The sequence below is a fragment of the Eumetopias jubatus genome, unplaced genomic scaffold (genome assembly GCF_037043125.1).
Source record: "Eumetopias jubatus isolate StellerSeaLion01/CBP00866 unplaced genomic scaffold, mEumJub1_p1.0 scaffold_16, whole genome shotgun sequence".
NCBI classification, from domain to species: domain Eukaryota; kingdom Metazoa; phylum Chordata; class Mammalia; order Carnivora; family Otariidae; genus Eumetopias; species Eumetopias jubatus.
Genome location: NW_028274822.1, coordinates 60,312,962 through 60,340,074, shown reverse-complemented (window position 1 = coordinate 60,340,074; position 27,113 = coordinate 60,312,962). Strand labels below are relative to the sequence as shown.

The window sequence follows — 27,113 nt, the reverse complement described above, 5'->3', positions numbered from 1 at the left end:
AAATCTTCCTGAACCTTACATCTCCCTCCAGCTACCACACTACTTTTCCCCCCACTTTCACAGCCAAATTCTTGAAGGCATGTTGTGCAATCACTGTTCCCCCTCACTCCCCACTTCACCTCCAAATGGCTTTTGTCCCCATCCTGCCACTGAGATGGTTCTCGTTAAGATCACCAATGACATCCAGAATGTAAATCCAAGGACACTTGTTTGGCATTGCTTGCCACACCTGCCACCTTGAAACTCTCCTTTCTTAGTCTCCGTCATGCCTTACTTCCCTGGTTCTTTTCTTGCCTTTCTGGATATTCTGTTTTGAGTCTTCTTTATGCAACCCTTAGATGTTAGAGTACCTCAAGGCTCAGTCCTAGGCACCCTTTGCTCTTCACCCCATTCCTTCTCTCTTAGGAATCTCTGCACCCTGTGAATTGGTACATGTGCGATTTTCACTAATTTTTTAAATATATTTTTTAATTATGTTATGTTAGTCACCATTAAGTACATCATTACTTTTTGATGTAGTGTTCCATGATTCATTGTTTGCGTATAACACCCATTTTTTTTCCTATGTCACAGGATTATAGTCTCTTCAAGGGCAGGAACTTTGTATGTGTTGCTCACTGCTCTATCCCCAGTGTCTGCCGAGTATCCCCAATGGCATGCAGTAGATGCTCAATAAATAGATTAATGAATGGATGACAGAATGGACAGCTCTGAATTACTCACACCTCAAATAAAATTAGAAGGCCACTCTATACAACAGGCACTTACTGAATGTATACTATGTGCCGGACTCTGCATGAGTGGAGGCAGAGAGGACCCTGTCATGAGTCTCATCAGGGAGCTCACAGGACCTGCAAAGCAGACATGGGGGAGAAGGGCTGTGACAGAGGCTGGGTCTTGCTTTCTGTTTCTGTTGGGTAGAGGTTGCTACCCTGTGGGTTAGAGCAAAGAATCAGACCCAAGTGGGTCTGGCTCTGGGCATAACTGCTGGCCCGTGTCTTTTCTGGAGTGGGAGAGGGATTGAAGAGCCACTAATAACTTCCATTTCATCACTGAACATGGTGAAAAAATAAAGGGCCATTTATGACCACACAACTTCTAATTAAACAGAGCAGGTGACAACATCACTAAGTTGTAGGCATTGAGTTTGCCCTGGATATTTGGATGCTGGGGAATGGAGCAGGTTGCTGGCTGCTCTTGGCTTAACCTGTGGGCAGGGTTCACTTCTTTGCAACTCTCAGTGCTCTCAGAGATGATGAAGTGATGATGTGATATCCTAGAGCCTATTTTCCTATAAAGTGAAGTATGTGAAACCTGCTTTTAGTAATTTCTATAGCAGGGAATGTTATAGAATAAAATTTCCCAGTCTTGTGGAAGCTGTAGTCTTTCCTATGGAAGAAGCATACAATTTAGAACTTCAGCTTTGCCAGTGGTGAGGAGGAGTGTGAGTGTGTGTGTGTGTGTGTGTGTGTGTGTGTGTGTGTGTGTGTGTGTATCCCAGGTTGACCCTGCTGTGAAATGGCACCCATGCACCTGGGATCAGAACTCCTGTATCAATGCTCAGCTTATGTGACCAGCTTAACCTGTTGGGACTGCTAAGGGAAGAAGATGAGCATTCCAGGGCCAATAATCTAATGAAAAGAGAGCTGGATCTGGGAAGGTGAATCTTAGGTAGGAGTGGGGATTTCTCTTTTTGCTTGTGTTTCTTTCTTGGCTCTGGACTTTGAGGAAGCCAGATGATCAGGCTTGTCCCACTGGGTGGTGGGTGCCAAGATGTTGTCTGCCATATGGATGCTGGCCAGGAGCAAGGATGGGCCAAGACTTGTGGACCCTGGAGATCAGCCAAATGCCGTTACTGCTTGGGCCCCCGCTCTGCTGATTTCCCCTTTGGAACCCCTAAGACTTCAAAGTCTTGGTTAAATGTTCCAGACTTGCCTCGGCTATGATAAGGGGAACAAAGGGCTATGCTTGGAACAGAGTATTAAGGAGAGAGCCACATTCCTCCACTAAAGCTAGGACAGTATCGATAGTTAATTAGTAATTCACCCCCTTCCCATCCAAAGGGATGATGAATCTCAGAAACACAGTTGGGCTGTGAGGTCTCACTTCCCTTATCCATGTGGCGAGCCTCCCCCATTGCCAACCTTGGAAGGTCTTGGTTATGGCTTGATTAGGAGAAATGGTGATTTTGTCATAGGTCTTCCTGCCCAACCATTGGCTTCCACTCTGACTGTAGTGCCTGGAATTTCAACATTAGGTTCCTACCTTTGTATTAAGATAGTGTCCTCTCCAGGGTCCCTTTTTGAAATGCAGCTCATCCTATCCCAGTGAAATTGTCCTCCTTGAGAGGAGGAAGCTATGGTGGCCTGTGGGATTAGTTGATAAAAGGGGAGAATCTGAGATGTTATAGAGAGACTGAGCAGTGTGTAGGACAAGGTACTAACAATTGTCATGATTTTGCCAAGGGATGTCCCTAGCACAGACTCCTTACCATCTGGTTCAAGTGTAGATTGAGCATCAGTCCAGCCACCAAGTGAAGGCCAGCAGGGACTCAGCTGCTTGTTTCTCTGTAAGTCTCAGGCTCCTCCTCCTCTGACTTGATGCTGATTGGTTGGGCTTAGCCCATTTACCTACATCTTTTAATTCTGAGCTTGTTCCTGCCCATTGGACTGGCTGACAGAGGGGTACTCCCTGAGGCTTAAGGCTCACTCAACCCCAGATATCTTGATTTGATGGGGGATTTGGAAGGAAATCTCTGCCCCTACAGAGGTCTGAACATCCTATCACCCCTCATTATAACACTTCTTATCAGAATTGACCATAGGGATACATTTATGACCACTGTTTCCAAGGAAAGTATATCCAAAGGTCATAGCATTTTTTTTCTCCCATAAATGTTTTCAAGACTATGTGCTTATGATGTTTTTAGTAACTTATACAAACCCCATGCCTTGATTTAGAAATCCTAATGCCTTGGCCAATAGAATATATGTCTCCTTAATTCTAGGGAAAGTTCCTCTCCTTTGTTGCAGGTCCTTAGGCTTTGCCCTGATGGTGGTGGTGGTGGTGGTGGGGGGGAGTCTAATGGCATAAGCACCTGTAGTTTTCTTCACAGATACTGCATCTTAACCACAGAAAGGTTATGTAAACGGACAAGATGCCAGTTCCATTCTGATGGCTCAGAAATTCTTGGAAGAAGTTTCATTGTACATTTCCTACATAACAATACTCCCACTCTCAAACCTGTTCATCCACTCTCAACGGAAGCCAACTAGAGGTTTGACATTTTCTATCTTCTGGTGGAGGACTGAGAAGAACTGAGGTGATAATATGTATGGTTTGAGTGTTGCATTTCATCGGGGAATAAAAGGCCATGTCTCTTAGGGTTTTTGTGAATAAAGGAATTGAAGTGGAGTATAGCTCTAAGTTTTGGTCAATCTTTTTTTTTTATTGTTATGTTAATCACCATATATTACATCATTAGTTTTTGGTGCAGTGTTCCATGATTCATTGTCTGTTCATAACACCCAGTGCTCCATGCAGAACGTGCCCTCCTCAATACCCATCACCAGGCTAACCCATCCCCCTACCCCCCTCCCCTCTAGAACCCTCAGTTTGTTTTTCAGAGTTCATCATCTCTCATGGTTCGTCTCCCCCTCTGACATACTCCCCTTTTCTTCCTCTCCTGTTATCTTCTTCTTTTTCTTTTTTCTTAAAGTTTTGGTCAATCTTTAAACACAACAATGGGATAACTTTTGGCTCCTATTTACCATGACCGTGATGGGGACCAGGATCCCAGGGGCCTGGGTTTTGGCCATTTCCCATCTGTCTACTGTAGGCATGGGGTGGAATTTAGGGTGAGCCTGCAACCTAGATCATGATGCATAACCACACAAATGCTTCATTTCAGGGCTCTTACCACATTTAGTATCATTTAGCCTAACCTGCTCCCAATCCTGTGATTGAACCCTAAACTGTTTGCAGAACTCAGTACTTCCCTAAACAGGTCTATTTGGAGTACCTGTGGGAGATATTTGGAAGACCAAAGTTCCTTCTTTTAGACTTCTCATTCCTTGGGACTGGGAACTCTCATTACATCATCCCCAAATTCAATCTAGATTTCCCCCTTCACAGAGTGCTGGCCAACCCTTACCCACCATTGGAATAAGCTATCGGTTGGATTTCCAGACACATTCTGCTTCAGGGAAGCTCTGGGGCTCACCAGAGGTCATGGGATGGGCTTCTGGGGCTTCTTGGAGCCCAGCTTCTTCATGGCATTGTAGTACTTCTTTTGCCCCTCTGTCATGAAGATGTCCTGGCCCCCTAAGTACAGGAGAGGATAAAACACACCACTGTTTTTAAAGCAACAAGAACCCCCTGGAGTACCAAAATCAGAGCATGCTGGAGAAGAAGAACATCTCTACCTTCTCCCTTCTCTGAAGAAAGACATGTCAAGGACAGAATCAAGCAGTGTCCAGCCCAGGTGCCACAACCAGTGACAGAGTGGGTGGGAATGAGCCCCAGCTCTGACTCCCTGCCTGAGTCTCTGGCACAAAGCCTGTTTATTTCTCTCCTGCAGGAACCCAGAGGTACTGCATGGGCAGAGGGTGGGAAGAACTTGGGAGTGGAACCTAAGGAGAAGGTAAATATCATTTTAAATCGGAGCCTTGCAACCAGCCTGATCATTTTAGTCAAAACCACTGGGCTTCTGGAATCATAGTTCCTGCCAGGGACAAGAGCTTCCCTCAGGGCCTCCTTCTGCAGCAAAGACCTTGAGATCCAAACCGTTAACCTCTTCCTGGAGAGGAGGAGCTAAGGACAGTTACTGCCTTATCCAAGGGTCTTTGGAGAACTCTTGATCCGATTTGCATTGCCCTCTGCTATTACAATGCCAGAACTTCCAACATCAAAAATGCCTTCCTCCTTTAGCTTTGGGTTTTTTTTGAGGACCCTCTAGACCTCCTTCATTCAACCCCCCACCTTTCACTCCCTGGCATAATGTGAATTCTTCGCATTTCCATAGCATGTTTGTATAACTGAGATCACTGCAAATGCTCGGGAAATGGGCTGAGATCTCTGGGATTTGAGAGGAGATTTTAAGAAAATCTGTGGATACAGAGAGCTTCCAGGGAGAGACATCTCAGTGGGGCAGGGGCAGAGGTTTGGGAGCACTGGGTAGGGCAACACTGAAAATCCTGAGCAAGGAGTCAGCAAATATAATACCCCCACCCAACTTCAACCCTGGTTTATCTCATTCTATCACCTAACATGGCCAACTCCCTGGCAAGGTCGTACTCAGTTGCCTCATCTATAAAATGGGAGAAGGGATTGCTTGAATGGTCTCAAAGCCCTCTAGGGTGCTGATGACATTGACCAGCACTTCACAGCTGTCTTGCTGAGTCCCTCTGGGGCAGAAAAGGGCTGCCCACTTCTTATGCCCAGAACTCTGGCCAAGGACTTCCTATAGGTGGGAAGACCCATGCCATTTGACATTTATTTTGAATTATATTAGTATAATAGCTCAGTCTTAAACTAGTTGCTTCTTTTATTTTTTAAAATATTTTATTTATTTGAGAGAGGGAAAACGAGTGAGAGAAAGAGAGAGAGAGAGAGAGCACACAAGCAGGGGGGAGGGGCAGAGGGAGAGGGAGAAGCAGACTCTCCACCGAGTGGGGAGCCCAAGGTGGCAGCTTGATCCCAGGACCCCAGGATCATGACCTGAGCTGAAGTCAGACACTTAACCAGCTGAGCCCCCCAGGCACCTCTAAACTAGGTCCTTCTTGAACAGGCTTTTACTTTCCTCTCACCAGAATCCTATGAGTAGGTATTATTAACTCCACTGAATGGATGAGAAAGCTGAGGTGCAGAGAGTTTTTAGAAATTGCCAGGGTCAGCCACCTAGCAAGTGGTTGAGTTGGGAATGCAAGCCCAGGTTTGTATGATGCCAAAACCAATGCTGGGCCCTTATCCATGTGACTTATCCATAGGACCCTGTTTTTTCCTCTGGATTTCAGCCTACATTAGTCTAAAGGGGTGCTTCATCTACCTCAGAGGAATGGAGGGTGTTAAATGAAAGGATTAATAGAGGGTAACAAGAAAGCATTTTACACCTTTAATGCCCTAACATTTTAATGTAAACGTGAGAGGTTATCTAGGATTCGGTTCCTATTCATCAGAGTCAGCATCCATGGAGGCATAGGTCTTTCTCCCCATCCCAAGGAGGGTTGGGATTCTGCCAATACTGGAGCTCTGGCCCTTGCTGAGGCCTCCTGACTTGGTGCTTCTGGGGGTCAGAGCTCCAGACAGAGGCAGCAAGTGCTGGAGCCCTTTCTTTCCCTGTTGATGTTTCCCAAGGGTCCCCTGAGACACACCCCGCACACCTGGTTCCAGCTGGGAAGACCTGGGCACTCTGGGAGAGTGGAAGGGGACCCAGACAGAAGCAGGGATATTGTTGACACAGAGAAATGCAGCTCTTCCAGCAGCAGCCCCACGACACCAGGCAGGGGTAAGGGCTGCAATCAGGGTGCAAAGGTGGGTATTGGTGTTAAAGGCCAAAACTGGGCTCCTGGTGAGACACGAGGGCTAGGAATAGTGTTTTCTTTAGTCATGAAGTCAGGGGACAGGGAGTGGAAGATTCACGGGAACACCTGAGCCCCACTTATCTTTTTTTTTTTTCTGTTGATTGTAGTTGTCAATTATGACCCCAACAAAGAGACTGAATGTGAAGAAGCCACCAAAAATGATGAAGATAATGAAGTATAAGTACATGTACACCTTGTCTCCCCACTTGGGCTGCAAGTTCACCTGTGAACAGACAAGGTGAGGCATGGGGAGCAGGTGGGTGTATGTTTGTGTTCATCCCTGAGACAAGAACCTGGGTGTGGGAGGGTGGTTTGTTCGGGAGTCAGGAAGCAGGACTGAGGGAGGGGGAAGGTAAGCAGGAGAAAAGCCAAAGGGGGTGTTGATAAGCAGCCCATCACTGGGGGGCAACTGGTGTTCCATCCTGTTGGGGTTCTCCAATGAACTGTGTAGAATGCACCTCAGAATTGTACCTCTAAGGGATTGGGAAGCTGGAGCATTTATCTGCAGACTCCCGAGACTCACCTGTGAGGGTTGTCCCTATGAACATTCAATCCCCTGCCCTTAGGGGAGGGGCTGCTGAGCAAACTCTGACCCTGAAGAAAGTCAAGTCTCAGAGAATCAGAAGCACAGCACCAGAGTGACCTCAAGAGGTGGGCCAAGGGAATTGGGGCAGGGCATCAGCTCTGCCACAGCAGCAAAGGGTCTGTCCTCAGCAGCGTCCATCTCCTCCCCCCGGCTACCATGATAATACCCTTGTTGTAGCCACCACCCTGCTCCTGCCTCTGCCCAGGGAGTGTCCTTACACACAATCCTGGAGAGGTTATCTGACATTTTCCTCAATGGTGAGCGGGAGAACTTGAAAAGCCCAGGGAGTGTGCCTGTAAGGGAAAAGGTGAGGTTGGCTTCAACATTCAATAGAGGGCCAGCTGGACACTGCTCCAGGGAGGGATAAGACCAGGCTGTTGGGGGACTGCCTTATCTGGTACCAAAGCCACCTTCAGCCCATTTCAAATAGACTGATGTGAGTGGAATGCACCGAGGGGAAGGCAGAAGGCACGGCAGGCTGGACTCACATCTCGGGCATCCAAAGCTGCATACACGGTGTCCATCCAGCCTTTAGAGGTTGCCTGGAAACAAGGAGCAGAGGCCACTCAGTGTCTGCGCATTATCTACACCGAACTCCGTTTTGATTCACTTGTCTGTTTTTCTCATATCACGGGCCCCCTGGAGGCAGTCCTCTATACCTGCAAGGGCGAAGCACAGCACCTGGCCCACCACAGCTACTCAGGGAGTATTTGTTGAACCAATCATGAACAAACAGTGGGATGTAGGAAGGTGTGGGTAAGTGCGTGACAAATGTATCAGCAATTGCATCAACACCTGATTGGATGAGGGCAAGGTATGGATGAAAGAATGGGTGTGTGAATGTGTTTGCCTGTCATCACCACCAACACTTTCTATCATTATAATAGACCTGGAATACAATTGTTACTGTCTAGGAGAGGATCTGCAGTAGAGGACTGAACAGGGGGCTATATCGTGTCTATTTTGTACAAATAGTGAATTCTAAATCATCACCTGATACAATTGCACTGCAGGGTCATCCCTTTATTCTGTGCTGCCAGCCCACACTTGTCTAACTGTACCACTGTGACATTGCTTTTAGCCTCATGCTAGTCTGTAGGAATAAGTAGTGACTTCAGCTCACACTGATTGCTAGCCCTTGCAAAGTCTCTACAAAGCAACTTCTGGAAGACACCAGACCATCCACATTATCAAGTAGCCAAAGGAAGAGACATGGTTAATCTCCAGACTTACCACCTGCAGAAGTGTTAGGTAACCGATCGCAACATTATCAAAGTTGACTTTCACATTGACCTAGAAGAAGCTGCCACCGTGCTTCTGATCTTTATAGTCAGATATTATATTCACAATAGACAGAGGCACAAGAGAAAAGTATCCATTGGTTTTCTAGATACACTGCCCAAACTTCCCCTCAAAGAAGATCACACCAATGATGCTGAAGATGAGGTAGACGAGGAGGACATTCATGATGGATGGGATGGCACCCACCAGGGCATCTACCACCACCTGGGGGGAAATGCAAAAGGATCTGGAAACCTTCATGCTGGATCCCACTTCTGTCTACACTCACTTAGTCTGCTTCATGAGCCAGTGGCCTTTGGAGGTAGCAAGAGAAGTCGGTTAATTAAGACAATAACTCAGAAGACTGAGAGGCACTGGACAGCTGAAGATGGGTTTAGATCTTCTCCCTAAACATTCTGGGCAGGTTTTAGGATCTTTTCCCGGGATTGAGGGGATGGATGAACTTACAGTACACACACGCTCTCTTAGGGGTGTTGAGTGTGTGTGTTGTGCTGGGACATACAGACTTCTAGAACCTTAATTATTCTCCTTTAATGCTATTTTAAAAGGGCTTTTTAAAAATATAGTTCAAAGTATGCCTCGGTCAAGAATCAGTGAAAATCGAAATCCATATTCACAAACTTGCTTATTTGTAAAGCAGCAACCTAGAGATAAAATAAAACAAATTTCAAATGATTTCAATCATAAGTTCCTAGTGTTTGTGAAGGTACAAGTGAATTTTTAAAGTCCATTTTTGTTTTTGAAGATAGGATGTCTTCTTTGAGTCTGTGATGGAGGAAAGCAAAACCTAATTTTCAGTAGGAGAGGGGGACAAATTAGCAGCCCCTTGTCCCCCCAGTAATTCAAGGACCTGGCTTGGGAACATTCTATCGTGAGGAAGACAGTGAAGCCAAGGTGGAGGTGACGCCTTGAGTCTCACTCAGAATATGGCTCCGGACTCCCTTGCAGTGCTCTCATGCACGCTCAGGACAAAGTGCTTCCACTCTCAGGAAAGACTATTTAAGCTGAAGAACGGGTTCTCTACAGTGTTGTCTTTTCGAGTGAGGTGGCTGGCTTTACGCCTGCATGCACACACCAGGCCACGCGACTAGCCTCATGAAACAAGAGGTGAGTGAGAGCTGCCTTCTGCACGATCCAGTTTCTCACTCGATTTCACGTATGGGACCCTTTCCCCGGTCTCTCGTACACGAACACGAAATTCTTCCAGTTTCAAGAACAGCAATGTTAGCTGCTAAAGTTCAGTAACTCTACAGATTTGATTCTTTGACTTAGTATCCTGGCACCTAGGCATCCAGACACAGAGGGTACAGCAGTGCTAACATCCTAAAACAGCAGGTTGGTCGAGGGCAGCCTCCTTAGAGGCCTGTTTCACGCTCAGAGTAACGTTGAGGTCGCATTTCTCATGCTTTCACAAAAACACACAACAGATGAAGTTCGCGCTCAGGTGGGCGCTCTTTGCTGAGGCAGGGGGTCTCTACAGTTTTGTTCCTTTGTGTTAAGTGGATGGCAGTTAGGACTACGCACACACAGGGTGCAGACGACCTAGCTTCAGGAAACAAGAGTTCAGTCGAGAGGTGCCTTGGGCCCATGCTTATTTCTCCCTTGGAATTCTGCTGGGACCCATTCCCCAGGTTAGCACACAAGCACAGTTGAAAATGTTGCCACCCTGTGGAGAGGCGACGTGAGTTGAAGGTGGGATTCTTCCAAGTCAGTGAAGAGCACTGAGTGTTCCAAACACACATGGAGCAGTAGTGTTAGCTTCAGGTAGCAAGAGCTCAGTCGAGAGGTGCCTTCAGCACTGGCGTATTTCTCCCTCACTTTTACGTATGGAACCCGTTCCCAGGGCTCTCAACCACGGTACCCTGGAAATGGCTTCCTCCCTCAGGGAGGTCGAAGGTAGCTAAAGAACGGTTTCTCTACACTGTTGTTGCTTCGAGTTAGAACGCTAGCAATTAGACATCCATGCCAAAGTGCGGCCGCAGTGGTAGCTTCATGAAACAACTGGGGAGTCTTGTTCTGCCTTCTGCTGTGGCCTGAGTCTCACTCAGAAAATGGTTTTGGACTCACTTGCAGTGCTCTCATGCATGCCCACAGCAAAATGCTTCCACCCTCAAGAACAGCTATTTTAGCTGAAGCTCGGATTCTCTACTGTGTGGTTCCTTCGAGTTAGGTGGTTGGCTTTGGGCCTGCACGCACACACGGGACAACGGTACTAGCCTCAGACAAAAGAGCTGAGTCGAGAGGTGTCTTCGGCACCGGCCTTTTTCTCCCTCGGGTTTTCGTAGGGAAGCCGTCCCCCAGGCTCTCACCCACAGTACACAGTATACTGCTTCCTCCCATCGAGACATCAGTGGTAGCTAAAGCACCGTTTCTCTACAGTGTTGTTCCTTTGAGGGAGGTGCCTGGAACTTAGGTCCGCACGCACATGCAGGAGGAGTGCTAGCCTCGTGAAACTAGAGCTGATTTGAGAGGTGCCTCTGCATGAAGGTGTTTCTCTCGCCCAGTGATTTATGGGATCGTGTCCCAGGCTCTCACGCACACACACTGAACGCGTTTCCACCCTCTGGAACAGTGATGGAATCTAAAACATGGTCCCTCTACAGTGCTGTTTCGCAGAGTAGGTACGCTAGCAATTAGACTTGCACGCAAGAGTGGGGCCGCAGTGCTAGCTTCCTGAAACAAGAGGGGAGTTGTGTTCTGTCTTCTGCTGCGGCCTGAGCCCCCTTGGATTTAGGTTTGGGACTCACTTGCCTTGGTCTCACGCATGCACACAACAAAATACTTTCAATCTCAGCAAAGGCTTTTTAAGGTGAAGCACGGATTCTCTTCAGTTTGTTTCTCCGAGTTAGGTGGCTGGCTTTAGGCCTGCACGCACACACGGGGCAACGGTATTAGCCTCATGAAGCAAGAGGTGAGTTGACAGCTGCCTCCTGCGCGACCCTGTTTCTCCCTCGATTTCACGTATGGGACCCTTTCCCCGGTGTCTCACAGACGTACAGTGTACATTTCCTCCCGCTTCAGGAACCAAATGTGAGCTAAAGCCAGTAACTCTACAGCATTGACTCTTTGTGTTAGTGGCCTGGTACCTAGGCATCTAGGCACACAGGGTACAGCAGTGCTAACCCCCTAAAACATGAGGTGAGTCAAGAGCAGCCTTCCTCACTGGTCTGTTTCTCAGTCAGAGTTACATTTACGTCCCATTTCTCATGCTTTCACAAAAACACACAGCAGCTGTAGTTCGCTCTCAGGAAGGATGCTCTTTGCTGAGGCTCGGGGTCTCTAATGTTTTGTTCCTATGTGTTAGGTGGATGGCACTTAGGACTACACATACACATGGGGCAGACGACCTAGCTTCAGGAAACAAGAGTTGAGTCGAGAGGTGCCTTGGGCGTATGGTTATTTCTCCCTCAGAGTTCTGCTGGGACCCATTCCCCAGGTTGGCACACAAGCACAGTTGAAAATGTTGCCACCCTGTGGAGAGGTGACGTGAGTTGAAGCTTGGATTCTTTACAGGCTTGTTTCTTCCAAGTCACTGTTGAGCACTGAGCGTTCCAAGCACACATGGAGCAGTAGTGTTAGCTTTAGGTAGCAAGAGCTGAGTCCAGATGTGCCTTCTGCACTGACCTTTTCTCATTCGCCTTTGGTATGGAACCCGTTCCCCAGGCTCTCACACACGGTACCCCGTAAACTGCATCCTCCCTCAGAGAGGTCGACAGTAGTTAAAGCACGGTTTCTCTGCATTGTTGTTGCTTTGAGTTAGTATGCTAGCAATTAGAGTTCCCTGCAAAAGCGGGGCCGCAGTGCTAGCTTCATGAAACAAGTGGGGAGTCGTGTTCTGCCTTCTGCCGTGGCATGAGCCTCAGTCGGATTTAGGTTTGGGACTCACTTGCAGTGCTCTCATGCCTGCACACAACAAAATGCTTCCGATCCCAGGAAAGGCTTTTTAAGGTGAAGCACGGATTCTCTACAGTTTTTCTCTTCGAGTTAGGTGGGTGGTTTTAGGCCTGCACGCATACACGGGGCAACGGTATTAGCCTCATGAAACAAGAGGTGAGTTGACACCTGCCTCCTGCATGACCCAGTTTCTCCCTCGATTTCCCGTATGGGACCCTTTCCCCTATCTCTCACAGATGTACACTGTACATTTCCTCCTGCTTCAAGAGCCGCAATGTTAGCTAAAGCCAGTAACTCTGCAGCATTGATTCTTTGTGTTAGTGGCCTGGTACCTAGGCATCTAGGCATGCAGGGCACAGCAGTGCTAACCCTCTAAAATATGAGGTGATTCGAAAGCAGCCTTCATTACAGGTCTGTTTTTCAGTCAGAGTTACATTTACGTCCCATTTCTCATGCTTTCACAGAAATACACAGCAGATGAATTTCGTGCTCAGGAAGGGCGCTCTTTGCTGAGGCACGGGGTCTCTACAGATTTTTTCCTTTGGGTAAGTGGATGGCACTTAGGACGACACGCACACATGGGGCAGACGACCTAGCTTCACGAAACAAGAGTTGAGTTGAGAGATGCCTTGGGCCCATGCTATTTCTCCCTTGGAATTCTGCTGGGACCAATTCCCCAGGTTGGCACACAAACACAGTTGAAAATGTTGCCACCCTGTGGCATGTGAGATGCTACATGAGTTGAAGCTTGGATTCTTTATAGGCTTGTTTCCTTACTCTCGCCCTGGGCTCCGAGATGCAGGGAGAGCCCGTCGGGCTGGATCCCCCCCCACAGGGATCGTTGTGTGTTTGGTGCCTCACCACCTGAGGCCCAGACAGTGATGCTCTCTATGGAGCCCCAGAGTTTTAACAGTGGGAGGCTTTAAACCTCCAGGCCCCCGATGGAGTGCTGGCAAGGGCCCAAGACAGCATAATTACACAGATAAAGACTCGCAGCATTTACTGGACTTGAGTGTTTAATCGCGAAGCAATGGGGCAGGGGCCCTGTTGCCCTCCTGGCAGCTCCAGCCCTGTAATGTCTCCAGATGAATTCAATTAGGAGTTGAAGCTGCTCTCATATTAGTAAACCTGATAGCTCAGCTAATGGACCCAAATGGTGGGATGGGTCCCTATCTGTCACTGTCAGGCCCTTCTCTGCCTGGCCAGGGTCATGGACAAAAAATAACCAAACCAAACCAAACCAAAACCAAACCAGTACCCAGCAGATGTGTACTGAAAACTGAGTAGAGACAACTAGCCAGGGGAATCCTGAGAATGCTCTGAAGGAAACATGAGAAGGAAACGTGTAGAGGGTGGCAATCCTCGTCCAGCAGGAACCAAGGGGTTTCTGTTCACCCCAGGGTCCCCCAACCCCATCTCAGCCCACCCTCTCCTCTCAACTGCTGTGGTCGACCCTGCCCAGGGGCACACAGCCAGTGGCTGACATTCCTCAAGCTGAAGGACGTGATAACTTGGGGCATGAATGATGTCTTCCTTATCTTTGCCCAGCCCGGTGCCTGTCACAGCGTCAGCACTCAGAGGCCAGGTGTCAAGTTCAATTCCTGAATTTAATGCCATGGTATTAACAATGCTAAATCTTTCTAGATGCCTCTTCCCTGTAGTGTGTTTTCTTCAAGATTTGTCATAAAACCACGAAGTTTCCTTTTAGCTCTTGTGAGACACTCCTAAACCCCAGTTTTGCTTCCTGCCCAGTCTGTGTAAGGCTGTCAGGACAGTACTCACACAGACTGCCTCTCCAGAGCACCAGAATGTTTTGGGCTGGAAAAAAGGGTGTGGACAAAAGAGAGTGGGGGTGGGGGGAGTCACAGGGAAGACCTCCTCACCCCCGAGCGACTCTGACTTTCACCTGCTGGCTCAGAAACACACTTTCTCTGCGCATTGTCTTTTGTTCTCTTGTTTCTTGGCCGTCACTTTCTGGGCACTTATTCCATCTTAGGCAGGAACAAAACTCTTGACAAGCAGCATCTCGTTTAAGCTTCAAAAGAATCCTACCAGGTAGGCATTACCATTCAGTTTCAGAGATGAAGACAAGGAGACTCAGAGAGGTGGAGGATCTCATCCTCATCAACCCCTACCCCCCATCCTGCTGAACGCCCCTTCCTTCCACTGAAATCGTGCTGACCAGCCCAGAGGTTAGGATGGACTTGAAGCTCACGATGAGACATGAGGTTATGTGGGCAACTGCAGTCTGAAATACCACTTCCCGAGCCACCCCATCTGCCAGCCCCTACCATCCCACCAGTCAGCGTCTGGCAGGCTGTTCAGCCTCTCCTGAAAGCTCACATACCTACCTCTGCAGGGGCCTGGGCAGCAGTCTCATCTTTCCACTTCTCACCCACGTGGGAAGCCAGGTCCTCAGAGGACATTCCAGAGCCTGGGCTCCTGGCTGCCAGGTGGCAGCCAGGTGGCCCTCACACCTCCCGACTTGCTGCAGCTGCTCCTGCTAGTGAGCGAGGGTCCCATCTGGACACCTGTGCCCATCCTCAGCTGACTGCTTCTCAGTTTGAAGACATCTTGCACCCTCATAGTCTGCCAGAGCTAAGGACCTAATCTCTGCAGCATACGTACATGCATCCATACACACATGCTTGTAAGACATGAGCCCAGAGTTTCTCTAACCATGTCTGTTTAACTCTCGACTCCATTCCTTACAAGCTATGTGGCTTTATGCAAATAAATTTAACCTGGTCTCCATTTTTCCCACCTGCAAAATTGAGAAGGCAAAATCTACTTTATTCAGTGCTTTTGATGACTAAATAGGTGAATGCTTGTATAACACTTGGCATGAAGTGCTTGGCTCAATAGATGTTAGCCATGACCATTATTACTTGTCCAGAGGTCAGAGCGGTAGCAACCTTGGCTATCTGAAGTCCCCCAAGAATCCCAAAGTAAGTTCCACTCATGGAACTAATGGCTTAGTTACAAAGAAAAGGCAAAGATACAAAAAGCCGGTTGGAGGAAAGATGACGGAGAAGTAGGGGACCCTATTTCAACTGGTCCCCAGAATTGAGCTGGATATCTACCAGACCACTCTGAGTATCCACGAAATCAGCCTGAGATGTAAGAGGATCTGGATCCCTACAAACAGAATATTGCAGGCCGTTGGTTTCAAGGTACGAAGCGGGGAGCTGTGATTCTGCAGGCAGATATCAGAGCATAAATGGCAGCAAGAGGGTGCCGGGCCGGGGGGATCCTACACCGCTGGTGAGCAACAGCCTCACTTGCTGGGGACAGGGCACAGACTCACAGACCGGTAGCGGCGGGGAAAGGACTTTAGGGCAGGCCCCAGGGTGGAAACCCAGAGTGGTGGGGTCACGAGTGCGAACTGGGAGTGGCTGGCGGTTTTAGAAGCACAAAGGGCACAGACGGGCACTGACCTGGAGGCAGGACCGGGAGCGCTGCAAAGGGGTGACAACCCAGGCCGCTGCAGTTTATAGCAGCATGGACAGAAACGGAGACAGTGTGGCCTGGAGAGCTCACTGAAGAACAGACTGCGATCTCTCTGCTCTGAGGCAGGGGGTTGGAAATGGTCTTTTCTGCACTGACTCACAGAAGAGACCTGCAAAGCCACCAGGGAAATCCCTCAGGGAACAAAAGCCCGCAAAACTGGTTCCACTGATCCCATCTCCCACCACAGGGGGGCAGGGCAACTCCCCTCAAACAGGGTTGCCTGAGTAACTGCACAGCAGGCCACTCCCACAGAAGAAGGCTGGGAAAACAAGAGGCCAGCAACCCTAAGGTCCCTAGAAAACAGGTGCATCTTGCTTGGGTTCTGGTCAATAAATTGGACTCTATACATTCCCTCAACCACCCATCAACAGAATGACTAGGAGGAGAAACCCCCCAAATAGAAAAGACTCAGAGATTATGACTTATGCTGCAGATTTACAAATGGGTGCAGATATAACCAAGATGTTGGAGATGGAATTCAGGCTAGCCATTGTGAAGACAATGGCTAAATGGAGAAATCAATTAATGGCAACATAGAGTCTCTAAGGGCAGAAATGAAAGCTGAGTTGGCAGAAGTGGGGCCGAACGGCTGGCTTGCTGAAAACAGTGGGGAGTCGTGTTCTGCCTCCTGCCTCGGCCCGAGTCTCACCCAGAGGACGGTGTTGGACTCCCCGACAGGGCTCTCTCGCACGCACACAGCAGAAAGCTTCCACCCTCAGCAACGGCGATTTTCGCCGAAGCACGGACTCCCTACAGTGTGTTTCCTCCGAGGTAGGTGGTTGACTTTCGGCCTGCCCGCACACAGGGGGCAACGGTACTAGCCCCAGAAACGAGAGCTGAGTCGAGAGGCGTCCCCAGCTCTGGCCTTTGTCTCCCTCGGCTGTACGTAGGGAGGCCGTTCCCCGGGCTCCCAGCCACAGTGCACGGTACACGGCATCCTCCCACCCAGTGAACGGCGGGAGCTAAAGCACGGTTTCCCCACAGCGTTGTTCGTTCCAGGGAGCCCCCTGCGGCTCGGGCCTCCACGCACCCAGGCGGGACAAACGCTGCGTTCGTTGAAACTAGAGCTGATTCGAGAGTTGCCCCTGCACAAAGCCGTTTCTCTCGCCCAACGATTGAAGGGATCTTTTCCCAGTCTCTCAAGGACACGCACCGCAAGTGCTTTCACCACCCGGTATAGCGATGCTCTCTCCAAAACCCTGTCCCTCTCCACTGCTCTTTCTTGAATTAGTACGCCAGCAGTTAGGCTTCCTGGGAAATGTGAGGCCGAGGCCTGGCTTCCTGAAACAAGAGGGGAGCCGTCTTCTGCCTTCTTCTGCCCCATCCTCAGTCGCAGTCAGAATATGGTTTCAAAGGCCGTGGCAGGACTCGCACGCACACTCACGGCCAGAGGCCTCCAGGCTGAAGAAGGGCGACGGGAGAGGAAGGACGGGTTCTCTACAGCGTGGTTTTCTCGAGTGAGGTGCCTGTCTTTATGCCTGCCAGGCCAAGCACACACGGGGCCACACTCCCAACCTCATGTAACAAACACGAGGTGAGTGAGAGCTGCCGTCTGCACGCTTCTCTTTCTCACTCGGTTTCACGGATGGGATCGGTTCCCCGTTCTCTCCTACACGAACACTGTCCTATTCCTCCAGCTCCAGGAACAGCAATGCTAGCTACTGTGCGGTAACTCCACAGTTTGGATTCTTTGCAGTAGTTGCAGGGTGTATACCTAGGCATCCAGGCACACAGGGTACAGCAGGGCTCAACTCCTCACCCAAGAAGGGAGTCGAGAGCAGCCTTGCTTGCAGGCCTCTTTCTCAGTCAGGGTAACGTCTAGGTCCCATTTCTCCTGCTTCCACAAACAAACACACAGCAGATGAGGTTTGCGCTCGGGAAGGGCTTTCTTGGCCGAGGCGCTGGGTCCCCAAGCGGAACCGTTTTCTTCCTCTGCGCTTGGTGGATGGCACTTAGGATGAAAAGCACCCAGCGGGCGGACGGCTCTGCTCCGCGAAAGAGGAGTTGAGTCGAGAGTTGTCTTGGACGCAGCGGGTCTTTCTCCCTTGGAATTCGGCTGCGACACACTCCCCAGGATGGCACACAAGCACAGTTGAATAGGGGGCCACCCTGGACAGAGGCGACGGGAGTGGAAGCTGGGCTTCCTTACAGGCTCGTTCCTGCCGAGGCAGTGCTGCGCTCTGAGCCTTCCAAACCACTCTGGAGCGGTGGCGTTAGCCTCAGGTAGCAAGAGCCGATCCTAGAGGAGCCTTCCGCACCGTCCTGCTTCTCTCCCTCGCTTGTACGAAATGGGACCCATTCCCCAGGCTCTCACTGACGGTACACCGTACGCGGCTTTCTCCCGCGGGTAGGTCGGCGGTAGCTGAAGCACGGTTTCTCTTCCGGGTGCTGCTTCGAGCTGCATGCTAGCCACTAGACTTGTCTGCAGAAGTTGGGCCGCAGGGCTGGCTTGCTGAAACCAGTGGGGAGTCATGTTCTACCTTCTGCCTCAGCCCGAGTCTCACCCAGAGGACGGTGTTGGACTCCCGGGGAGGGCTCTCTCGCACGCACACAGCAGAAAGATTCCACCCTCAGGAACGGAGATTTTCGCAGAAGCACGGACTTCCTACAGTGTGGTTCCTCCGAGGTAGGTGCTTGGCTTTCGGCCTACCCGCACACACGGGGCAACGGTACTAGCCCCAGAAACGAGAGCGGAGTCGAGAGGCGTCTCAGCCTCCGGCCTTTGTCTTCCTCGGCTTTATGTAGGGAGGCCGTTCCCCGGTCTCCCAGCCACAGTGCACGGTTCATGACTAACTCCCACCCAGTGATCGGCAGGAGCTAAAGCATGGTTTCCCCACAGCGTTGTTCCTTCCAAGCAGGCGCTTCGGCCACGGGCCTCCAAGGACCCAGGCGGAAGGAGCGCTGGCTTCGTTGAAACTAGAGCTGATTCGAGAGGTGCCTCTGCACGAAGCCGTTTCTCTCGCCCAGCGATTGAAGGGATCTTTTCCCAGTCTCTCAAGGACACGCACCGCAAGTGCTTTCACCGCCCGGGATAGCAATGCTCTCGCCAAAAGCCGGTTCCTCTCCACTGCTCTTTCTTGACTTAGTACGCCAGCAGTTAGGCTTCCTGGGCAATGTGGGGCCACAGGCCTGGCTTCCTAAAACAAGAGGGGAGCCGTCTTCTGCCTTCTTCTGACCCCTCCTGAGTCTCACTCAGAATGTGGTTTCAGAGGCCCTTGCAGGACTCGCACGCTCCCTCCCTGCCGGAGGCCTCCAGTCTGAAGAAAGGCGACGGGAGAGGAAGGACGGGTTCTCTACAGCGTTGTCTTCTCGAGTGAGGTGCCTGCCTTTACACCTGCCAGGCTAAGCACAGACGGGGCCACACGCCCAGACTCAGGAAACAAACAAGAGGTGCGTGAGAGATGCCTTCCGCACGCTCCGGTTTCTCAGTCGGTTTCACGGGTGGGATCCGTTCCCGGGTCTCTCCTACATGAACACTGTCTGATTCCTTCAGCTTCAAGAGCAGCAATACAGGCTACCCTACGGTAACTCTACAGCGTGGATTCTTTCCGGTAGTGCCCGGTACCTAGGCATCCAGGCACACATGGTACAGCAGGGCTCACCCCCTCACCCAGGAGGGGAGTCGACAGCAGCCTTACTTGCAGGCCTCTTTCTCAGTCAGGGTAACGTCTAGGTCCCATTTCTCCTGCTTCCACAAACACACACACAGCAGATGAGGTTTGCGCTCGGGAAGGGCGTTTTTGGCCGAGGCGCTACGTCCCCAAGCGGAACCGTTTTCTTCCTCTGCGCTTGGTGGATGGCACTTAGGATGAAACGCACCCAGCGGGCGGACGGCTCTGCTCCGCGAAAGAGGAGTTGAGTCGAGAGTTGCCTTGGACGCAGCGGGTCTTTCTCCCTTGGAATTCGGCGGCGACGCACTCCCCAGGTTGGCACACAAGCACAGTTGGAAAGGGGGCCACCCTGGGCAGAGGCGACGGGTGTGGAAGCTGGGCTTCCTTACAGGCTCGTTCCTCCCGAGGCAGTGCTGCGCTCTGAGCCTTCCAAACCCCTCTGGAGCGCTGGCGTTAGCCTCAGGTAGCAAGAGCCGAGCCGCGAGGTGCCTTCCGCACTGGCCTGCTTCTCTCCCTCGCTTGTACGAAATGGGACACGTTCCCCAGGCTCTCACCGACGGTACACCGGACACCTCTTTCTCCCCCGGGGAGGTCGGCGGTAGCTAAAGCACGGTTTCTCTTCCCGGGGCTGCTTCGAGCTGCACGCTAGCATTTGGACTTGCCTTCAGAAGTGGGGCCGCAGGGCTGGCTTGCTGAAACCAGTGGGGAGTCGTGTTCTGCTTCTGCCTCGGCCCGAGGCTCACCCAGAGGACGGTGTTGGACTCCCCGGCAGGGCTCTCTCGCATGCACACAGCAGAAAGCTTCCACCCTCAGCAAGGTGATTTTCGCCGAAGCACGGACTTCTTACACTGTGGTTCCTCCGAGGTAGGTGTTTGGCTTTCGGCCTGCCCGCACACACGGGGCAACGGTACTAGCCCCAGAAACGAGAGCTGAGTCGAGAGGCGTCTCCGGCTCCGGCCTTTGTCTCGCTCGGCTTTACGTAGGGAGGCCGTTCCCCGGGCTCCCAGCCACAGTGCACGGTACACGGCATCCTTTTACCCAGTGATCGGCGGGACCTAAAACACGGTTTCCCCACAGCGTTGTTCCTTCCAGGGAGCCCCCTGCGGCTCGGGCCTCCACGCACCCAGGCGTGACTAACGCTGCTATCATTGAAACTAGAGCTCATTGGAGAGTTGCCCCTGCACGAAGCCATTTCTCTCGCCCAAGGATTGAAGCGATCTTTTCCCAGTCTCTCAAGGACACTCACCGCAAGTGCTTTCAAGCCCAGTATAGCGATGCTCTCTCCAAAACCCTGTCCCTCTCCACTGCTCTTTCTTGAGTTAGTACGCCAGCAGTTAGGCTTCCTGGGCAATGTGGGGCCAAGGCCTGGCTTCCTGAAACAAGAGGGGAGCCGTCTTCTGCCTTCCTCTGCCAAGTCCTGAGTCGCACTCAGAATATGCTTTCATAGGACCTTGCAGGACTCGCACGCACACTCACGGCCAGAGGCCTCCAGTCTGAAGAAGGGCGACGGGAGAGGAAGGACAGGTTCTCTACAGCGTTGTCTTCTCGAGTGAAGTGCCTGCCTTTACGCCTGCCAGGCCAAGCACACACGGGAACACACGCCCAACCTCCTGAAACAAACAAAAGGTTTGTGAGAGCTGCCTTCTGAAAGCTTCTCTTTCTCACTCGGTTTCACGGATGGGATCGGTTCCCCGGTCTCTCCTACACGAACACTGCCCGATTCCTCCAGCTCCAAGAAGAACAATGCTAGCTGCCGGGCGGTAACTCCACAGTTTGGATTCTTTGCGGTAGTTGCCGGGTACCTAAGCATCCAGGCACACAGGGTACAGCAGGGCTCACCTCCTCACCCAAGAAGGGAGTTAGGAGCTGCCTTGCTTGCAGGCCTCTTTCTCAGTCAGGGTAACGTCTAGTTCCCATTTCTCCTGCTTCCACAAACAAACACACAGCAGTTGAGGTTTGCGCTCGGAAAGGGCGTTCTTGGGCGAGGCGCTGGGTCGCCAAGCGGAACCGTTTTCTTCCTCTGCGCTTGGTGGATGGCACTTAGGATGAAACGCACCCAGCGGGAGGACGGCTCTGCTCCGTGAAAGAGGAGTTGAGTCGAGAGTTGCCTTGGACGCAAGGGTCTTTCTCCCTTGGAATTCGGCTGCGACGCACTCCCCAGGTTGGCACACAAGCACAGTTGAATAGGGGGCCACCCTGGGCAGAGGCGACGGGAGTGGAAGCTGGGCTTCCTTACAGGCTCATTCCTGCCGAGCCAGTGCTGCGCTCTGAGCCTTCCAAACCACTCTGGAGCGGTGGCGTTAGCCTCAGGTAGCAAGAGCCGAGCCTAGAGGAGCCTTCCGCACCGTCCTGCTTCTCTCCCTCGCTTGTACTAAATGGGACCCGTTCCCCAGGCTCTCTCCGAAGGTACACCGTACGCGGCTTTCTCCCCCGGGTAAGTTGGCGGTAGCTGAAGCACGGTTTCTCTTCCCAGTGCTGCTTCGAGCTGCATGCTAGCCACTAGACTTGCCTGCAGAAGTTGGGCCACAGGGCTGGCTTAGTGAAACCAGTGGGGAGTCATGTTCTGCCTTCTGCCTCGGCCCGAGTCTCACCCAGAGGACGGTGTTGGACTCCCTGGGAGGGCTCTCTCGCACGCACACAGCAGAAAGATTCCACCCTCAGGAACGGAGATTTTCGCAGAAGCACGGACTTCCTACAGTGTGGTTCCTCGGAGGTAGGTGGTGGGCTTTCGGCCTAGCCGCACACACACGCCACGGCACTAGCCCCAGAAACGAGAGCTGAGTCGAGGGGCGTCTCCGTCTCCGGCCTTTGTCTCCCTCGGCTTTACGTAGGGAGGCCGTTCCCCGGGGCCTTGCCACAGTGCACGGTTCATGACTTTCTCCCACCCAGTGATCGGCGGGAGCTAAAGCACGGTTTCTCCACAGCGTTGTTCCTTCCAGGGAGCCCCCTACGGCACGGGCCTCCACGCACCCTGGCGGGACTAACGCTGCTATCGTTGAAACTAGAGCTGATTCGAGAGTTGCCCAAGCACGAAGCCGTTTCTCTCGTGCATCTATTGAAGGGATCTTCTCCCAGTCTCTCAAGGACACGCACCGCAAGTGCTTTCACCGCCCGGTATAGCGATGCTCTCTCCAAAACCCTGTCCCTCTCCACTGCTCTCTTGAGTTAGTACGCCAGCAGTTAGGCTTCCTGGGCAACGTGGGCCGAGGCCTGGCTTCCTGAAACAAGAGGGGAGCCGTCTTCTGCCTTCTTCTGCCCCGTCCTCAGTCGCAGTCAGAATATGGTTTCATAGGCCCTTGCAGGACTCGCACGCACACTCACGGCCAGAGGCCTCCAGTCTGAAGAAAGGCGACGGGAGAGGAAGGACGGGTTCTCTACAGCGTTGTCTTCTCGAGTGAGGTGCCTGCCTTTACGCCTGCAAGCCAAGCACACACGGGAACACAGGCCCCGCCTCATGAAACAAACAAAAGGTTTGTGAGAGCTGCCTTCTTCACGGTTCTCTTTCTCACTCGGTTTCACGGATGGGATCGGTACCCCGGTCTCTCCTACACGAACACCGTCTTATTCCTCCAGCTCCAAGTACAGCAATGCTAGATGCCGTGCGGGAACTCCACAGCCTGGATTCTTTGCGGTAGTTGCCGGGTACCTAGGCATCCAGGCAAACAGGGTACAGCAGGGCTCACCTCCTCACCCAAGAAGGGAGTCGAGAGCAGCCTTGCTTGCAGGCCTCTTTCTCAGTCAGGGTAACGTCTAGGTCCCATTTCTCCTGCTTCCACAAACAAACACACAGCAGATGAGGTTTGCGCTCGGGAAGGGCTTTCTTGGCCGAGGCGCTGGGTCCCCAAGCGGAACCGTTTTCCTCTGCGCTTGGTGGATGGCACTTAGGATGAAAAGCACCCAGCGGGCAGACGGCTCTGCTCCGCGAAAGAGGAGTTGAGTCGAGAGTTGCCTTGGACGCAGCGGGCCTTTCTCCCTTGGAATTCGGCTGCGACACACTCCCCAGGATGGCACACAAGCACAGTTGAATAGGGGGCCACCCTGGGCAGAGGCGACGGAAGTGGAAGCTGGGCTTCCTTACAGGCTCGTTCCTGCCGAGCCAGTGCTGCGCAATGAGCCTTCCAAACCACTCTGGAACAGTGGCGTTAGACTCAGGTAGCAAGAGCCGAGCCTAGAGGAGCCTTCCGCACCGTCCTGCTTCTCTCCCCCGCTTGTACGAAATGGGACCCGTTCCCCAGGCTCTCACCGACGGTACACCGTACGCGGCTTTCTCCCCCGGGTAGGTCGGCGGTAGCTGAAGCACGGTTTCTCTTCCCGGTGCGGATTCGAGCTGCACGCTCGACGTTCACGGTCCCACCCGTGAAACCGTCTGAAAACAGGAGCGTGTGGAAGGCAGTTCTCACTCACCTCTTGTTTGTTTCATGAGTCTGGGCGTGTGACCCCGTCTGTGCTTAGGCTGGCAGGCGTAAATGCAGGCACCTCACTCAAGAAGACAACGCTGTAGAGAACCCGTCCTTCCTCTCCCGTCGCCTTTCTTCAGAATGAAGGCCTCTGGCAGGGAGTGAGCGTGCGAGTCCTGCAAGGGCCTCTGAAACCACATTCTGAGTGAGACTCAGGAGGGGTCAGAAGAAGGCAGAAGACGGCTCCCCTCTTGTTTCAGGAAGCCAGGCATGTGGCCCCACATTGCCCAGGAAGCCTAACTGCTGGCGTACTAACTCAAGAAAGAGCAGTGGAGAGGATGAAGGAGACCGTGGGACTCCTACACGAACACTGTCCGATTCCTTCAGCTTCAAGAGAAGCAATGCAGGCTACCCTGTGGTAACACTACAGCGCGGATTCTTTCCGGTAGTGCTCGGTACCTAGGCATCCAGGCACACAGGGTACAGCAGGGCTCACCTCCTCACCCAGGAGGGGAGTCGACAGCAGCCTTGCTTGCAGGCCTCTTTCCCAGTCAGGGTAACGTCTAGGTCCCATTTCTCCTGCTTCCACAAACACACACACAGCAGATGAGGTTTGCGCTCGGGAAAGGCGTTTTTGGCCGAGGCGCTTGGTCCCCAAGCGGAACCGTTTTCTTCCTCTGTGCTTGGTGGATGGCACTTAGGATGAACCGCACCCAGCGGGCGGACGGCTCTGCTCCGCGAAAGAGGAGTTGAGTCGAGAGTACCCTTGGACGCAAGGGTCTTTCTCCCTTGGAATTCGGCTGCGACCCACTCCGAAGTTTGGCACACAAGCACAGTTGAATAGGGGTCCACCCTGGGCAGAGGCGACGGGAGTGGAAGCTGGGCTTCCTTTCATGCTCGTTCCTGCCGAGGCAGTGCTGCGCTCTGAGCCTTCCAAACCACTCTGGAGCGGTGGCGTTAGCTTCAGGTAGGAAGAGCCGAGCCGAGAGGTGCCTTCCGCACCGGCCTGCTTCTCTCCCTCGCTTGTACGAAATGGGACCCGTTCCCCAGGCTCTCACCGATGGTACACTGTACGCCGCTTTCTCCCCCGGGGAGGTCGTTGGTACCTGAAGCACGGTTTCTCTTCCCTGTGCTGCTTCGAGCTGCACGCTAGCCATTGGACTTGTCTGCAGAAGTGGGGCAGCAGGGCTAGCTTGCTGAAACCAGTGCGGAGTCGTGTTCTGCCTTCTGCCGCGGCCCGAGTCTCACCCAGAGGACGGTGTTGGACTCCGCGGCAGGGCTCTCTCGCAAGCACACAGCAGAAAGCTTCCACCCTCAGCAACGGCGATTTTCGCTGAAGCACGGACTACCTACAGTGTGGTTCCTCCGAGGTAGGTGTTTCGCTTTCGGCCTGCCCGCACACACAGGGCAACGGTATTAGCCCCAGAAACGAGAGCTGAGTCGAGAGGCGTCCCGGGCTCCGGCCTTTGTCTCGCTCGGCTTTACATAGGGAGGCCGTTCCCCGGGCTCCCAGCCACAGTGCACGGTACACGGCATCCTCCCACCCAGTGAATGGCAGGAGCTAAAGCATGGTTTCCCGACAGCATTGTTCCTTCCAGGGAGCCCCCTGCGGCTCGGGCCTCCATGCACCCAGGCGGGACTAACGCTGCTTTCGTTGAAACTAGAGCTGATTCGAGGGTTGCCCAAGCACGAAGCCGTTTCTCTCGCGCAACTATTGAAGGGATCTTTTCCCAGTCTCTCAAGGACACGCACGGCAAGTGCTTTGACCGCCCGGTATAGGGATGCTCTCTCCAAAACCCGGTCCCTCTCCACTGCTCTTTCTTGAGTTAGTACGCCAGCAGTTAGGCTTCCTGGGCAACGTGGGGCCGAGGCCTGGCTTCCTGAAACAAGAGGGGAACCATCTTCTGCCTTCTTCTGCCCCGTCCTGAGTCTCACTCAGAATGTTGTTTCAGAGGCCCTTGCAGGACTCGCACGCTCACTCCCTGCCAGAGGCCTCCAGTCTGAAGAAAGGCGACGGGAGAGGAAGGAGGGGTTCTCAACAGCGTTGTCTTCTCGAGTGAGGTCCCTGCCTTTACGCCTGCCAGGCTAAGCACAGACGGGGTCACACGCCCAAACTCATGAAACAAACAAGAGGTGAGTGAGAGATGCCTTCCGCACGCTGCTGTTTCTCACTCGGTTTCACGGGTGGGACCCGTTCCCCGGTCTCTCCTACACGAACACTGTCCGATTCCTTCAGCTTCAAGAGCAGCAATGCAGGCTAACCTGCGGTAACTCTAAGCGTGGATTCTTTCCGGTAGTGCCCGGTACCTAGGCATCCAGGCACACATGGCACAGCAGGGCTCACCTCCTCACCCAGGAGGGGAGTCGACAGCAGCCTTGCTTGCAGGCCTCTTTCTCAGTCAGGGTAACGTCTAGGTCCCATTTCTCCTGCTTCCACAAACACACACACAGCAGATGAGGTTTGCGCTCGGGAAGGGCGTTTTTGGCCGAGGCGCTTGGTCCCGAAGCGGAACCGTTTTCTTCCTCTGCGCTTGGTGGATGGCACTTAGGATGAAACGCACCCAGCGGGCGGACGGCTCTGCTCCGCGAAAGAGGAGTTGAGTCGAGAGTTGCCTTGGACGCAGCGGGTCTTTCTCCCTTGGAATTCGGCTGCGACCCACTCCCCAGGTTGGCACACAAGCACAGTTGGAAAGGGGGCCACCCTGGGCAGAGGCGACGGGAGAGGAAGCTGGTCTTCCTTACAGCCTCGTTCCTGCCGAGGCAGTGCTGCGCTCTGAGCCTTCCAAACCCCTCTGGAGCGGTGGCGTTAGCCTCAGGTAGCAAGAGCCGAGCCGCGAAGTGCCTTCCGCACTGGCCTGCTTCTCTCCCTCGCTTGTACGAAATGGGACACGTTCCCCAGGCTCTCACCGACGGTACACCGGACACTTCATTTTCCCCCGGGGAGGTCGGCGGTAGCTAAAGCACGGTTTCTCTTCCCGGTGCTGCTTCGAGCTGCACGCTAGCATTTGGACTTGCCTTCAGAAGTGGGGTCACAGGGCTGGCTTGCTGAAACCAGTGGGGAGTCGTGTTCTGCTTCTGCCTCGGCCCGAGTCTCACCCAGTGGACGGTGTTGGACTCCCCGGCAGGGCTCTCTCGCATGCACACAGCAGAAAGCTTCCACCCTCAGCAAGGCGTTCTTCGCCGAAGCACGGCCTTCCTACACTGTGGTTCCTACGAGGTAGGTATTTGACTT

General features: G+C 52.5%; 1 pseudogene; it reads right to left on the bottom strand.

The window, feature by feature from the left end:
* The window catches only part of LOC148162280 (sodium channel protein type 10 subunit alpha-like), a 32,220-nt pseudogene extending 5,334 nt beyond the window's left edge, over positions 1-26,886 (bottom strand).
* Positions 26,887-27,113: the final 227 nt, after the last annotated feature.